The sequence below is a fragment of the Giraffa tippelskirchi genome, chromosome 6 (genome assembly GCF_054371585.1).
Source record: "Giraffa tippelskirchi isolate mGirTip1 chromosome 6, T2T-mGirTip1v1.2.pri, whole genome shotgun sequence".
Classification (NCBI taxonomy): domain Eukaryota; kingdom Metazoa; phylum Chordata; class Mammalia; order Artiodactyla; family Giraffidae; genus Giraffa; species Giraffa tippelskirchi.
Window position 1 is genome coordinate 176,361,454 of NC_137280.1, and position 13,138 is coordinate 176,374,591.

General features: G+C 41.2%; 1 long non-coding RNA gene across 1 annotated transcript; it reads left to right on the forward strand.

Annotated features, from left to right (window-relative positions):
- Positions 1-7,634: 7,634 nt before the first annotated feature.
- Positions 7,635-12,398, forward strand: LOC145511110 (uncharacterized). Its single transcript, XR_014057514.1, has 2 exons — positions 7,635-8,573; positions 8,661-12,398. It is a non-coding gene; the product is annotated as an uncharacterized LOC145511110 (long non-coding RNA).
- The last annotated feature ends 740 nt before the right edge of the window (positions 12,399-13,138 follow it).

Genomic DNA, 13,138 nt, shown 5'->3' on the forward strand with positions numbered 1-13,138 from the left:
ACTGTTCAACTTCAGCTTCTGGTTGGCGCATAGACTTGAATTATTGTGATATTGAATGGTTTGCCTTGGAAACAAACAGATCATTCTGTTGTTTTTGAGACTGCACCCAACTACTGCATTTCAGACTCTTTTGTTGACTATGATGGTTACTCCATTTCTTCTAAGGGATTCTTGCCCACATTAGTATATATAATGGTCATCTGAGTTAAATTTGAGTTAATTCCAAGTTTGATCCTAAGTCCATTTATCTATAAAGACAACATGTCTATGGACAATGTATGAATATTTGTGTAGGGACAATTACTTTGGTTTCCATCATAAACATGCACTGTTTTTCTAAACACGGTGAATACTATTATGTTTTTGCACTTAGGGAATTTGACAGGGTTTGTAATCGATATGGAAACAGAGCTCAAATATGACAAAGTTGCTGACACTCAACAGCTGCTGACCTGTTCATCTACCTAGGGGCCCATCTGACACTCGTGCACAAGCGTGCAACTTAGCTTCATCTCTCCAAATTCCTAAGTGACAATTGGCCTGTAGAGGAGCTTCTGTTTTACTGTCTTTATTCCCAATACTCCTATCTCCAACACATCATGTCAAAGCAAATTTGGTCAGTTAAACACAGGGAAGGAGGAAAATCTCATACCCTTAATTACCTTTCCTTGAATTCCATGGCTACTGAGATATTTACACAATGCAACTATTGTTCTTTATCTATCACCTTAACCCCTGTTACCACCCAACAGTACAGTGCAGAAATGGCAAACTGAACTACTTTATTATAATTCATTCACTGTCTGTCTCTCCAAATAGAATAGTTTCTTAAAGGCAGAGATTTCATCTTTGTTGTCCATCTCTGTACCCCCATGCAAAGAAGGATGTCCAGTATCCATGCAATAAAGAAAGAATGGAAAGGAAAAAGGGAGGAAGAAAGAGGAGAAGGAAAAAATAGGAGCAAGAGTGGAAGAAATTAACTGATTTTTTACATGAATTATTACAGTTCTAATCTAGCAATTACATTTCCTATTATACTTTTATATGACCAAAATTTATATTTGACAAATGATGCAAGAGAATGCAGTTCTCTGCACACATATTTTATTTTCAATAAGCTTTTGATCTCTCAAGTCAGTTGTCACCCTTATGAAAAAAAAGCTTTTTAGAATTTTCTTCCTCTCCTACAAATGAACTTGCATTGTAAGCCAAGATAACTGCTAGAAAATCCTCTTGAATAGCCTGATGATCTTTAGTTCAAGTAAAGAAGGGAAAATGTGCATGTGGCTAGGTGGGTAGGGTGTGTGACGTAAATCAGAAACTAGTAGAACTGAACTGATGCCCACAAGTGATGGATGAGAACAGAATGGAAGGAATAGGGAAGGAGTGAGACCTTTTGAGCATGTCTTTTAATATAAGTCTTACCTTTGAATCAAATCAGTGTTCTATATATTTAAACCAGTATAATTATAACAAAAAGGAGAGGAAAAAACTTAAAATGGGATATAAACAGAAACAAGTGAACCTAAAATTTTTCATATCAAATTTGCAAGATGAACACAAAAATGCATCAGTTCAAGGAACATCTGAACACAGTCTATTATACGTACACAGTATATGTGCTCAGAACTACAAAGAAATCTGGGATTTTACTTAGCTGGTTTGTTTTTGGTCGTAGTATAAGTATGGTGGCTCAGATGGTAAAGAAGCTGTCTGTAATGCAGGAGACCCAATGTGATCCCCAGGTCAGGAAGATCCCCTGGAGAAGGATTCTAAAATGATTTTATTTTTATTATAGAATAGAGCAAATGAGTTCTCACTGTGGGAGTGAAAACGCCATAAGAAATGGAGGTGGTGTTGAAATATGTCTATATGGAATATGTCTATATATGTCTATATGTCTATATGGAATAGACAATATCCATATGAGCTGATGATTAAGAAAAAGAACCTCGTATTTCTTCACTTTGTCACTGAAATGGTCTGGAAATAATGATGCATGTGGCAATGAGCACATTTAGTGCTCAGGTTTCTCAGTGCTACTGCTACCCAGTAAAAGGAACCAAATGTCCATGGAGAAACATGTGACTCCAGGCCTCAGGCAACGAAAACACAAAGCAAGCCTGGAAGATCTTATGCTAGAAGGAGAATGCTCAAGGCCAAATGGCAAGTCGAGAAAAAGTCACAAGGGCCAGCTTGAGGGCATCATACTGGCCAAATTTGGAATTTGGGACAACTTGAGCATCAGAAAGAATAACTGTGAAAGACAAGACATTGAATTTTAAAAATAGAGTGAGCTTCTGGCTTCCCCTTAGGATCTGGAAAGTTAGAAAAAGCGCCTTTCCCATCCTAGGGACAGGCAAAGGCTGTATATTGTATAACCGTTTTCTTCAACCCATCTAAGAGCTAAGTGCATCCAACCATCATGAAATCTGAGTTAAAATTAGATGCCTTCAAGAAGAGAGAGAGAATGAGCCCCGGTTTGCCTGAGGCAGGGCACCAAGGGAGACGGAGGTGGGAAGCCTTCAGGTCTCTTCTAATGAATTGCCAAAAGATGAGGGTGGGCAAGCACAAGAACACAGGCCTCTGGGTGCCTCTCACACAGGACGCAGGAGCACTTCCAGCTTCACTCACAGACCCCCGGGGGCCGTGGGTGGAGAGAGTGGATAGCCTCCCTCCTGGGGCAGCTGGGAAGAGGGGGGCAACCATCCCTGATGAGAACCGGCTCTTGAAACAGACAAATAAATTTCATGGCATTTGGGAGACAATTGAGCATATTTGAATACAGAATTTACATAAGAAACAATTTTTTTCAATATGATAGTAGAATTGCGGTTACGTAGTACTTAAATGTGGTTCATGTCCTTGTTCTTAGGAGATACACACTAAAGAATTCAGAAGTGGAGTATAGTAATGTCTACAACTTTTAATTGGCATAAATAAAATGTGTGTGTATGTGAATAGAGAGAGGAGGAGAGAGGAAGAGAAAACAGTTGCAGCGAAATTTTAATAACTAGTGGATATAGATAGAGTATATGTGTGTCCAACTGTGGGCTTCCCAAGTGGCACCATTGGAAAAGAACTTGCTTGCCAATATAGGAGATGCCAGAGACACGAGTTTGATCCCTGAGTCAGGAAGATCCCCTGGAGGAGGGTGTGGCAACCCACTCCAGTATTCTTGCCTGGAGAATCCGTGGGCAAAGGAGCCTGGCAGGCTACAGTCCATGGGGTCACAAAGATTCCAACATGACTGAAGCTGCTTAGCACACATGTATGTCCAATTGTATTCATAATCTTTCAACTTTTCTGTGTGTGTGTGGTATGCTCTGTCATGTCCAACTATATGCGACCCTGTGCACCACAGACCACCAGGCTCCTCTGTCCATGGGATTCTCCAGGCGAGGATACTGGAGTGGGTTGCCATTTCCTTCTCCAGGGGATCTTCCCGACCCAGGGATCAAACCCGAGTCTCTGGCGTCTCTTGCATTGTCAGGCAGATTCTTTACCACTAGCACCACTTGGGAAGCACTTTTGTGTAGGGTGTAGCAAACACTCGATTTCAGGTGTTATTTGAGTTTTAAAACTTTTTTGCTGAAGTATAACAGTTATAACAGATGTATAACATTTATACAGAGGTGTAAACAAATTATGAGCGCACAGTTGGATGCATATTTATATGCGTATTATATGAGCACATCATATAATCAGCACCCAGACATAGACACCCTGCGTTCCTACATATAAGCCCGCATATAAAGCAAAGAGGTGTGTACTGTGTAGACCCTATGCTTTGAGTCAACAGAATGCGTGGGAGTAATAGTTATACACATGATACAGAAAGAAGATAAACACAACTTTCTCTACCTGTTTGGGTAGTACATGTAGATACTAACATGAGACCTACCTGTTACCATTGGCTAATTGGCCACATGTACAAACACAGAAACTCCAGTACTTTGGCCACCTGATGTGAAGAACTGACTCATTTGAAAAGACCCTGATGCTGGGAAAGATTATGGGCAGGAGGAGAAGGGGATGACGGAGGATGAGATGGTGGGATGGCATCACTGACTCAATGGACTTGAGTTTGAATAAACTCTGGGGGTTGGTGATGAACAGGGAGGCCTGGCGTGCTGCAGTCCATGGGGTTGCAAAGAGACACGACTGAGCAACTGAACTGAACTGAACAAAGAGAGACGCAGGAAAAAGAACATCAATAACTAAATATCCTAAAAGGTGAAAAAATACTTAAATTTTTTTTATTGGAGTATAGTTGATTTACAATGTTGTATTAGTTTCAGGTGTACCTCAAAGTAAATCCGTTATTCTTATACATATATCCACTCTTTTGTTTAGATTCGTTTCCCATCTGAGTCATTACAGAGTATTGAGTGGAGTTCCCTGTGCTATGCAGTAGGTCCTGATTAATTATATATTTTATACATAGTAGTGTGTATATTGGCAACCCACTCCAGTACTCTTGCCTGGAAAATCCCAAGGACGGAGGAGCCTGATAGGCTGCAGTCCATGGAGTCGCTGAGAGTCAGACACGACTGAGTGACTTCACTTTCACTTTTCACTTTCATGCATTGGAGAAGGAAATGGCAACCCTACTCCAGTGTTCTTGCCTGGAGAATCCCAGGGACGGGGGAGCCTAGTGGGCTGCCGTCAATGGGGTCGCACAGAGTCGGCCACGACTGAAGTGACTTAGCAGCAGCAGCAGTGTGTATATGTCAATTCCAATCCCCCAGTTTATCCCTTCTCCCCTTACCCCCTGGTAATCATAAGTTTGTTAGAAAATGATACTTTTTGACAAGTTATTTTATTGATTTCAGTATGGCAATTTATTTTTGGTGACCAATGAAGTTGAGTACATTTTCATATGTCTGTTGGCCATTTGGACATTCTCTGTTCGAGTAACATTTTGTATTGTCTGTGTTTTTCTTAATGACTTTCTTTACATAACATGTTTCCAAGTCTTTGGCTGGATATCTGTATCACATACATCTTTCCTCACACCATGAGTTGTAGTTTTACTCCTGTAATGGCATCTTTTGATGCACAGTTCTTAATCTTATAGTCCAATTTATCGATTTTTCTCAACATACTTAAATGCCTTGTGTGTCTTGTTAAAGATTTTTTTTTGCCTGTGCCACAGTCATGAAGATATTCTCCTGTTTTTTCTTCTAAAACGTTAACCTTTCACCAATTAGAATCTGCAACCCACTTAGAATTTATTTTTATATATATCCTTAGGGGGATACAGATTCTTTTTTTTCTGTACAGACATCCAATTTACCCGGCACTAATTGCTGAAAAGATAATTCTTTCTCCCACTGCACTGCATTGTTATTTCTGTGATGAATAATTTCTAGAGAGCTAATGTACAGCATGGTGAATACAATTAACAATACTGCATTGTATAGTTGAAATTTGCTTGTGTTCTCACCACAAAAGGTTCTCACCTTTTTTTGCGGTAAGGTGATGGATAAGCTATTACCTTGATTGTGGTAATCATTTAACTGTGTATACATATTTCAAAAGGTCAAGTTGTGTACCTTAAATGTATACAAACTTCATTTGTCGATTGTACCTCAATGAAGCTATTAAAATACATAACGATCCTAGATAATAGATACCATTCAAGTAAAATCCACTGATACATATTAATCCCAACTCTCCACTCTGAGTCTAATCATTTCACATCACAGGGTAGACAAGGAAAATAATGATGGAAAAAATAGAAAGAAATTAGGGTTCTCAGAGTTCACATGAAACTTGCTAAAATCAGACCACTTTGAAATTCCAATCGACCCGTTTCACTTCCCTTCTTTTTGTTCCTTTGCACTCACGTTGCAAGGAAACAGAAGTAGAGCCTTGTCCAAGCTCTCCAGCTTGTTATGCAGGTCCTGGCTGCTGTCAGCGTCTCTGAGGAGCAGCTCCTCATTCCCAGCTGTTCTGTATTATCGTGGTCTGCATGTATTCGCTCTGTCTTTCTCCTGATTTTCACATCCCACTTGCAGCTCATGGTGTATCATTTCAGTGCTGTCTTCCAGTGACAAATGAATGTTCAACCTCCTCTCTCTTCATGAGAATGTTATAGTCTCTAAAGCTCAAGAAGTGCTGTAATATCTTTGTGAAACTGATAATAATACTGTCAAATCTGTGGAAAATTCCTTTGGACAAAGGAATAAAGAGAATAAATCTGTGTCAACAGGCTTCTCTGTCCATTAGAATGAGAATTTCATGCCAGCCACATTTAAAATCTTGTATGATATTAATACTAATCAGTGTTTATTAACATTCAGACATGTTCACAACTGTTGTAGCAGCTGAGTGCCTGTAAGTTAAATTGATTTTAGTCCTTAGATACCCATTAACAGCCCTGCTTCCCATTTTGGTAATGGAGTACAGTTGTTTGGTGGGGTGTTTATGAAATGACATCTATTTGATTTATAAGTAACCTTGACTAGGCAATCTCTGTGTGTGAGAATGTAAATGATCACCTCCCCCACTTTGATTGCCACATTGCAGCTGTGCGATCCTATTTCCAAACCATTAGAGACCAAAAAGATCTGGAAATACAACAAATACTAAGTTAGACTCTCAGCCTAGAGCAGATACATTAAGGGAAATAGCTTTTAGATTTGCTTTTAAGGGACTCAACCATGGGCCCACAAAGGAGACTCTGTGTTGATGTACTGAAGAGACCTTGGGAGGTTTTCTTGTTTCAAAAGAAGACAATTTTTTGAATTTGGCTCAGTATGCTAGCCACTTATTCTCAGACACATTTTAACCCTAAAACAACTTGAGTCTGACGTGTCTCATATTGACTTGAAATGTTCAATCAAAGCAAACTCCAGAGTTATAGAGAGAAGAAAATACCACTCCGTGGTTTGCTGCCCAAATGGAACTCAAGAGTCATTTCAGAGATTTGCTGGAACCAACCTGGTTGCAGGGTCTTGACACCTCCCTCATTCTCTGAAGAAGTGTGTACAGAAGGAAAACAGCAACTGACAGACTGTCCTGCTTTCTGATATTCCCTTCTGAGCACATTTATTTAAAGAATTTTTCTTTCTCTTGGAAGAGTGTGAGGGTATTGGCCAAGAAAAGATAGCTCCAAGGACTCCTGTCCTCTGTGTGCTTGCTGGCTGGCTCATTCACATCTGACTCTGCAACCCATGGACTGTAGCCCACCAGGCTCCTCTGTCTCTGGGATTATCCAGGCAAGAATACTGGAGTGGGTGTCCATCTCCTCCTCCAGGGGATCTACAGAGGGGTAAAGAGTCAGGCCAACATCCCAACACAAGCCCACTTTTAGTTTATAACTACCTGCTTCCTGAATTTTAGCTTGAGAATTGCATCAGTTTTATTTTAATCACAGCAGAAGTCCCAACAACGTTTTGTACTTCAGTGTCTTATTATTCAAGGTTGAATGACAATGTCCCTTATGCAGGTATTGGAAAGCAAGTTTATAGATATGCCTACATATTTTCCAGGGAGATTCTTTGAGTACCAGAGTCTTCTTTGTGCAACACGAAAGGCGGCTGTTTGTATGGCAGGAAGGTTATCTGAATGCTGACATTCTGAGCATCTCTATTTTAATCTACAGGCAATAATACTCTGTTTCCACAGACTGTAAAAAACTTTTTCAGGGAATTTTATGAAAAAATCCAAATAAATGACTATAGAATTAAGTAGGAAATGTAAAAACTTGCAAGTCACATTTGGGATAATATAGATAATAGCAAACATGGCAACAAATGGGAGGTAAGAAAATAAGCAAGATAGAAGTACAACAACATGCATGTACTAGGAAGAGGTCCAGAGGGTTATCTTCAAGAAAGGACCAGACAAAATGGTTTCTCAGGGGAAGAATGGAGTTATTAGCTGTTGGGATTGGGGAAAGTTGATCTAAAATAATATGATAACAACAACAATGAAACCCAAATCTATTTCATGGATAATTTTTATGAATTCCCATCCTTAATTCTTGTCTACTCTACCATATAACACCCACTTCACATGCCCTATACTTTAAAAACTGAGCAATCCCAAAGTGAAAGGTTTACATATTCTTCAGGTATGTTCTGCTTTATTGACTATGCCAAAGCCTTTGACTGTGTGGATCACAATAAACTGTGGAAAATTCTGAAAGAGATGGGAATACCAGACCACCCAACCTGCCTCTTAAGAAACCTGAATGCAGGTCAGGAAACAACAGTTAGAAATGGGCATGGAACAACAGACTGGTTCCAAATAGGAAAAGGAGTACGTCAAGGCTGTATATTGTCACCCTGCTTATTTAACGTATATGCAGAGTACATCATGAGAAACACTGGGCTGGAAGAAACACAAGCTGGAATCAAGATTGCCGGGAGAAATATCAATAACCTCAGATATGCAGATGATACCACCGTTATGGCAGAAAGTGAAGAAGAACTAAAGAGCCTCTTGATGAAAGTGAAAGAAGAGAGTAAAAATTTGGCCTAAAGCTCAACGTTCAGAAAACTAAGATCATGGCATCCAGTCCCATCACTTCATGGCAAATAGATGGTGAAACAGTGGAAACAGTGGCTGACTTTATTTTTTTGGGGCTCCAAAATCACTGCAGATGGTGATTGCAGCCATGAAATTAAAAGACGCTTACTCCTTGGAAGGAAAGTTATGACCAACCTAGACAGCTATTAAAAAGCAGAGGTATTACTTTTCCTACAAAGGTCCAGCTAGTCAAGGGTGTGGTTTCTCCAGTAGTCATGTATGGATGTGAGAGTTGGACTATAAAGAAAGCTGAGCACCGAAGAATTGATGCTTTTGAACTGTGGTGTTGGAGAAGACTCTTGAGAGTTCCTTGGACTGCAAGGAGATCCAACCAGTCCATCCTAAAGGAGATCAGTCCTGGGTGTTCATTGGAAGGACTGATGTTGAAGCTGAAACTCCAATACTTTGGCCACCTGATGCGAAGAGCTGACAAATTTGAAAAGACCCTGACGCTGGGAGAGATTGAGGACAGGAGGAGAAGGGGACGACAGCGGATGAGATGTTGGAGGGTATCACCGACTTGATGGACATGAGTTTGGGTGGACTCTGGGAGTTGGTGATGGACAGGGAGGCCTGGCGTGCTGCAGTCCATGGGGTTGCAAAGAGTCGGACACGACTGAGCAACTGAACTGAACTGAACAAGTTTGTTCATGGTAGTTGTCTTTGCTCTTTTCCTATTCTCCCCTGTCTAACTCTCTGCTTCCACCAGATTAACATCTTGGCTTTGCAACCTTGAACTTCAGTCCTGCCTTTGACCCTTTGCCCTTCTCTTGAAGGGAGCCTGCTGTCCTGCTTTGTCCCTAAATTCTCTGGACAAACCCTTAGACCAACACCTTGTGTGCCAAGCCAGCCAAACCCCCACTCACTTCCCAAGTCTAAGGCCAATGGTTTCTTTACATAATAAGCTTACCAGCTAGGCCACAAGACACAGGCACATTTTTTCTGTGGGATGTATGTGTGTATTTTCTTGTCTGGTTTTGTCTGTTGGTTGGTTGGTATTTGTTTTTTTGGAAGGGTGAATTTTGATGAGGGAGAAATTATATGGATTGTTCTGGAATGTAACTTTAGTAGTTTTTAGAGGGATCGGATCACATTTTTCCTAGGATTGATGCTTTACTCTGCTGAAAATTCCCATGGTTGTGCTAATAAGAAAAGAGAAGAGAGGGCCGTGAAAGTGAACTTACAGGAGGGAAATTTTATGACTTAGGGTATGAATAATTTGCTCTCCAAAGGCATAATAGTTCCACATAGTTCTTGCTCTAAAAAATGAGCAGGCTCAAGGTAGGAAAGAGTTACTGAAATCTACTTTCTGCAAGTCATATACCCCAAATTGAAATACGTATTTATAAGAGTATGGAGTCAGGTCAAATTTGAGTTCACTCACTCTGTGTAGAAACCTGGGCAGTTTAGATACTGTCAGCCTCAATATCCTTACCGGAAAATATGGAGACAATAATTTCTATCTAATAGGGTTTACTAGAACTGTCTGAGATAACGTACGTGAAATTCCCTTTCACTGAAGTCTAGCCCTAAATAGGCACGCGGTGCATACTTGTTTCCCTTCCTTTCACCATCTTTGTGGATGCCAAATAAGAAGTCAGTTGTTGTTGTTCAGTTGCTAAATTGTGTCCAACTCTTTGTGACCCCGTGGACTGCAGCTCTCCAGGCTCCTCTGTCCTCCACTGTCTCCCGTTGTTTCAAACTCGAGTTGGTGATGCTATAAAGAAGCGAAGGCATGTTAATGTATTGCTCCCATTCTTGTGGGGATAACAGTCGTCTGACTACACTAGAACGAATTTATTGTACGCTTTCACTGACTTGTTTCCTGTTGAAGTGAAAGTGAAGTGAAATTTGCTCAGTTGTGTCCGACTCTTTGCAACCCTGTGGACTATACAGTCCGTGGAATTCTCCAGGCCAGAATATTGGAGTAGGTATAGCCTTTCCCTTCTCTAGGGGATCTTCCCAACCCAGGGATCAAACTCAGGTCTCCTACATTGCGGGCAGATTCTTTACCAGCTGAGCCACAAGGGAAGCCCAAAAACACCGAGTGGGTAGCCTTATCCCTTCTCTAGGGGATCCGATCCAGGAATTGAACCGGGGTCTCCTGCATTGCAGGTGGATTCTTTACCAACTGAGCTATCAGGGAAGCCCTTGTTTCCTGTTAGGTGTCTTTAATAATTAGCCTTTCGCCCTCCAAATACATGCATTACATAAACTAAAGTTTTCTTTAAGCTGCATCTAATAAAATGAACAGATCTTAAAAACGTGCTCTGAATATACCTAAGAGCACTGTTTGACAGAGAAGGGCGGCAATAGCAGGAAGTATTCTGCTGGAATGAGCAAAGAGAAGTCTGGCTGAAGCTAGCTGACAGGTCACCAAGCTTTGCAGCCCCTTTCCCGCTTAAAGCTCTCAGATCTTCTACACCTACTGTCACAGGGGACGTCCCAGTTGTGAGCGGTCCTTGTTTGTTCCCAGACCGCACAGCGAATTGCTGAGCCTGTGTTCTGTCTCTGGCCTATACTCCAAGCTTGATGCATTGAACTTCCGAAATGCAGTCTGCTCTCTTGGTTGCTTTTGACAATTACAGTTTTATAGCCTGAAGTCATCTGTTTGAGGGAGGGAGCGCAGCTCGGGGTAACCTCTGCTGTGATTGGTGGGACGGGCTTTCAGCCTCTATAATAACGCGCAACAGCTGCCGAAGAACATCTCCGCCTAAGTGACACCACATCGGGAACGGAGAACCGGCCTCCACAGGAATTGTACAGTCATTTGTATGATTGAATTTCCCGTGTGGAGGGAGGCAGATGACATTTTTATCTAAAAACAATTTAGCTTGCGTTCTTTGGTGAGGAGGCGCGAGATCTACCAGCAGAATACAAAGCAGGTGATGAAAAGAGGGAAAAGATCTGGCTGTTTGGAAATGAAGCAAAACAATAAAGCAAGGAATTTACATCCACCTGTTTTTTTGCACAGTGATAACACAATAACCGTTTCTGCCCTTGAATGCTTATTCCCTTAAATGGACTCCTCTTCAGGACTCATAATAAAAAGAGAACAGCCAAAAGTTTTTGTATTTGTATTTATCACCACGTGGTCGAATTGCTGGGCATTTGAGCAGCTTGGGGACTGCTTGTCTGGGAGACAGTTGGTGCCAGTGGTAAAGAACCTGCCTGCCAATACATCAGACATAAAAGACGCGAGTTTGATCCCTGGGTGGAGAAGCTCTCCTGGAGAAGGAAATGGCAACCCACTCCAGTATTCTTGCCTGGAGAATCCCATGGATGGAGGAGCCCGGCAGGCTACAGTCCATAGGCTTGCAAAGAGTCGGACACGACTGAAGCAACTTAGCATGCAGTAACTTATCTTCCATTGAAGTTTTATTCCCCTTTAGTTGCTTTCTTTAAATCAATACAGTAAAGCCTAAAATGTGTTGTCATTGCTTTTTAACCTTTATTCCATTGTATTGTCCTGCCTCTTCCAAGCGATTCAAGATTTGAATATTATTTTCTTGTGTGCTTGGCTTCTGCCTAATCCTAAAAGACAGATAAACTAAATGCTATGCTAATAGAGTAGGGTGACTCTTTAACTACATGATATCAGATCAGGATTTAGAAAATAAACCTGAGTGTGTGCTTTAGCAATGGTTCCATGATAAGACAATAAGGTGGCTCTGGACAAATCTGGTGTCTGAATGAACAAGTGGTCTCTTCTTGATGTTGGTTGATGGCTTGCTCCCTGCCTTTTTACTGCGGGCTTGATTTCTTCTGGAGCCAAGCGTTGGGAATATAGTTCTCCACACCTCCTCTGCCTCCAACTTCCCAATATATACGTGATCTCTCCAAAAAAAAAAACAAAACAACCTTTTAAAAAAAATTTTAAATATTTATTTATTTATTTGGCTGAACTCGGTCTTAGCTGTGGCACATAGAATCTTTAGTTGCAGCAGGCAGGACCTAGTTCCCTGACCAGGGATCGCTCCCGGGCCCCTGCATTGGGAAGCAAAGTCTTAGCCACTGGACTGCCAGGGAAGTCCCTCCAACCCTTTTTTTTCAAAACTCCCTTCTAGGATGGTCATGACAAGAATTGGATAGTCTTTTCCATATTCTTAATTAAAGCAGAAATGTCCATGGATTCTCAGGATCTCAGTGGTAAGGTGTAGAAACACAGTTCCAACTATTTAAAGAAGAAATGAATTAGCTTATAAAACACACCATGGAAAAGCTAGGATCTGATCCCAGGGATGATTGGATGTAGGACTCAAAAGCTGAACAAAACAGTCTCTCTCTATGTGTCTTTCCAGGTTCCTTCTCTGCTTCTTTCCGTATGTCAGCTTTGGTCTTCCAGGCCAGCTGTCCTCACAAGGCTGTGAGGATGGCCAGATGTAGGTTTACATCCCAGTAACTTCCTGACCCAATATGAATGAGAGCTCTGCCCTGCCACCTCCAGGAAAATCTTGAGGGATGATATAAGCTATAAATGCTCTCATTGGCTTGACATAGATCACAAACTATCCCACAGTTAGTGTGGCCCAGAGGAAGTGATCAAAGATTTGACCAACCTGGGCAAGTGCCCACTTTTCCTGATAGAACTCTGCAG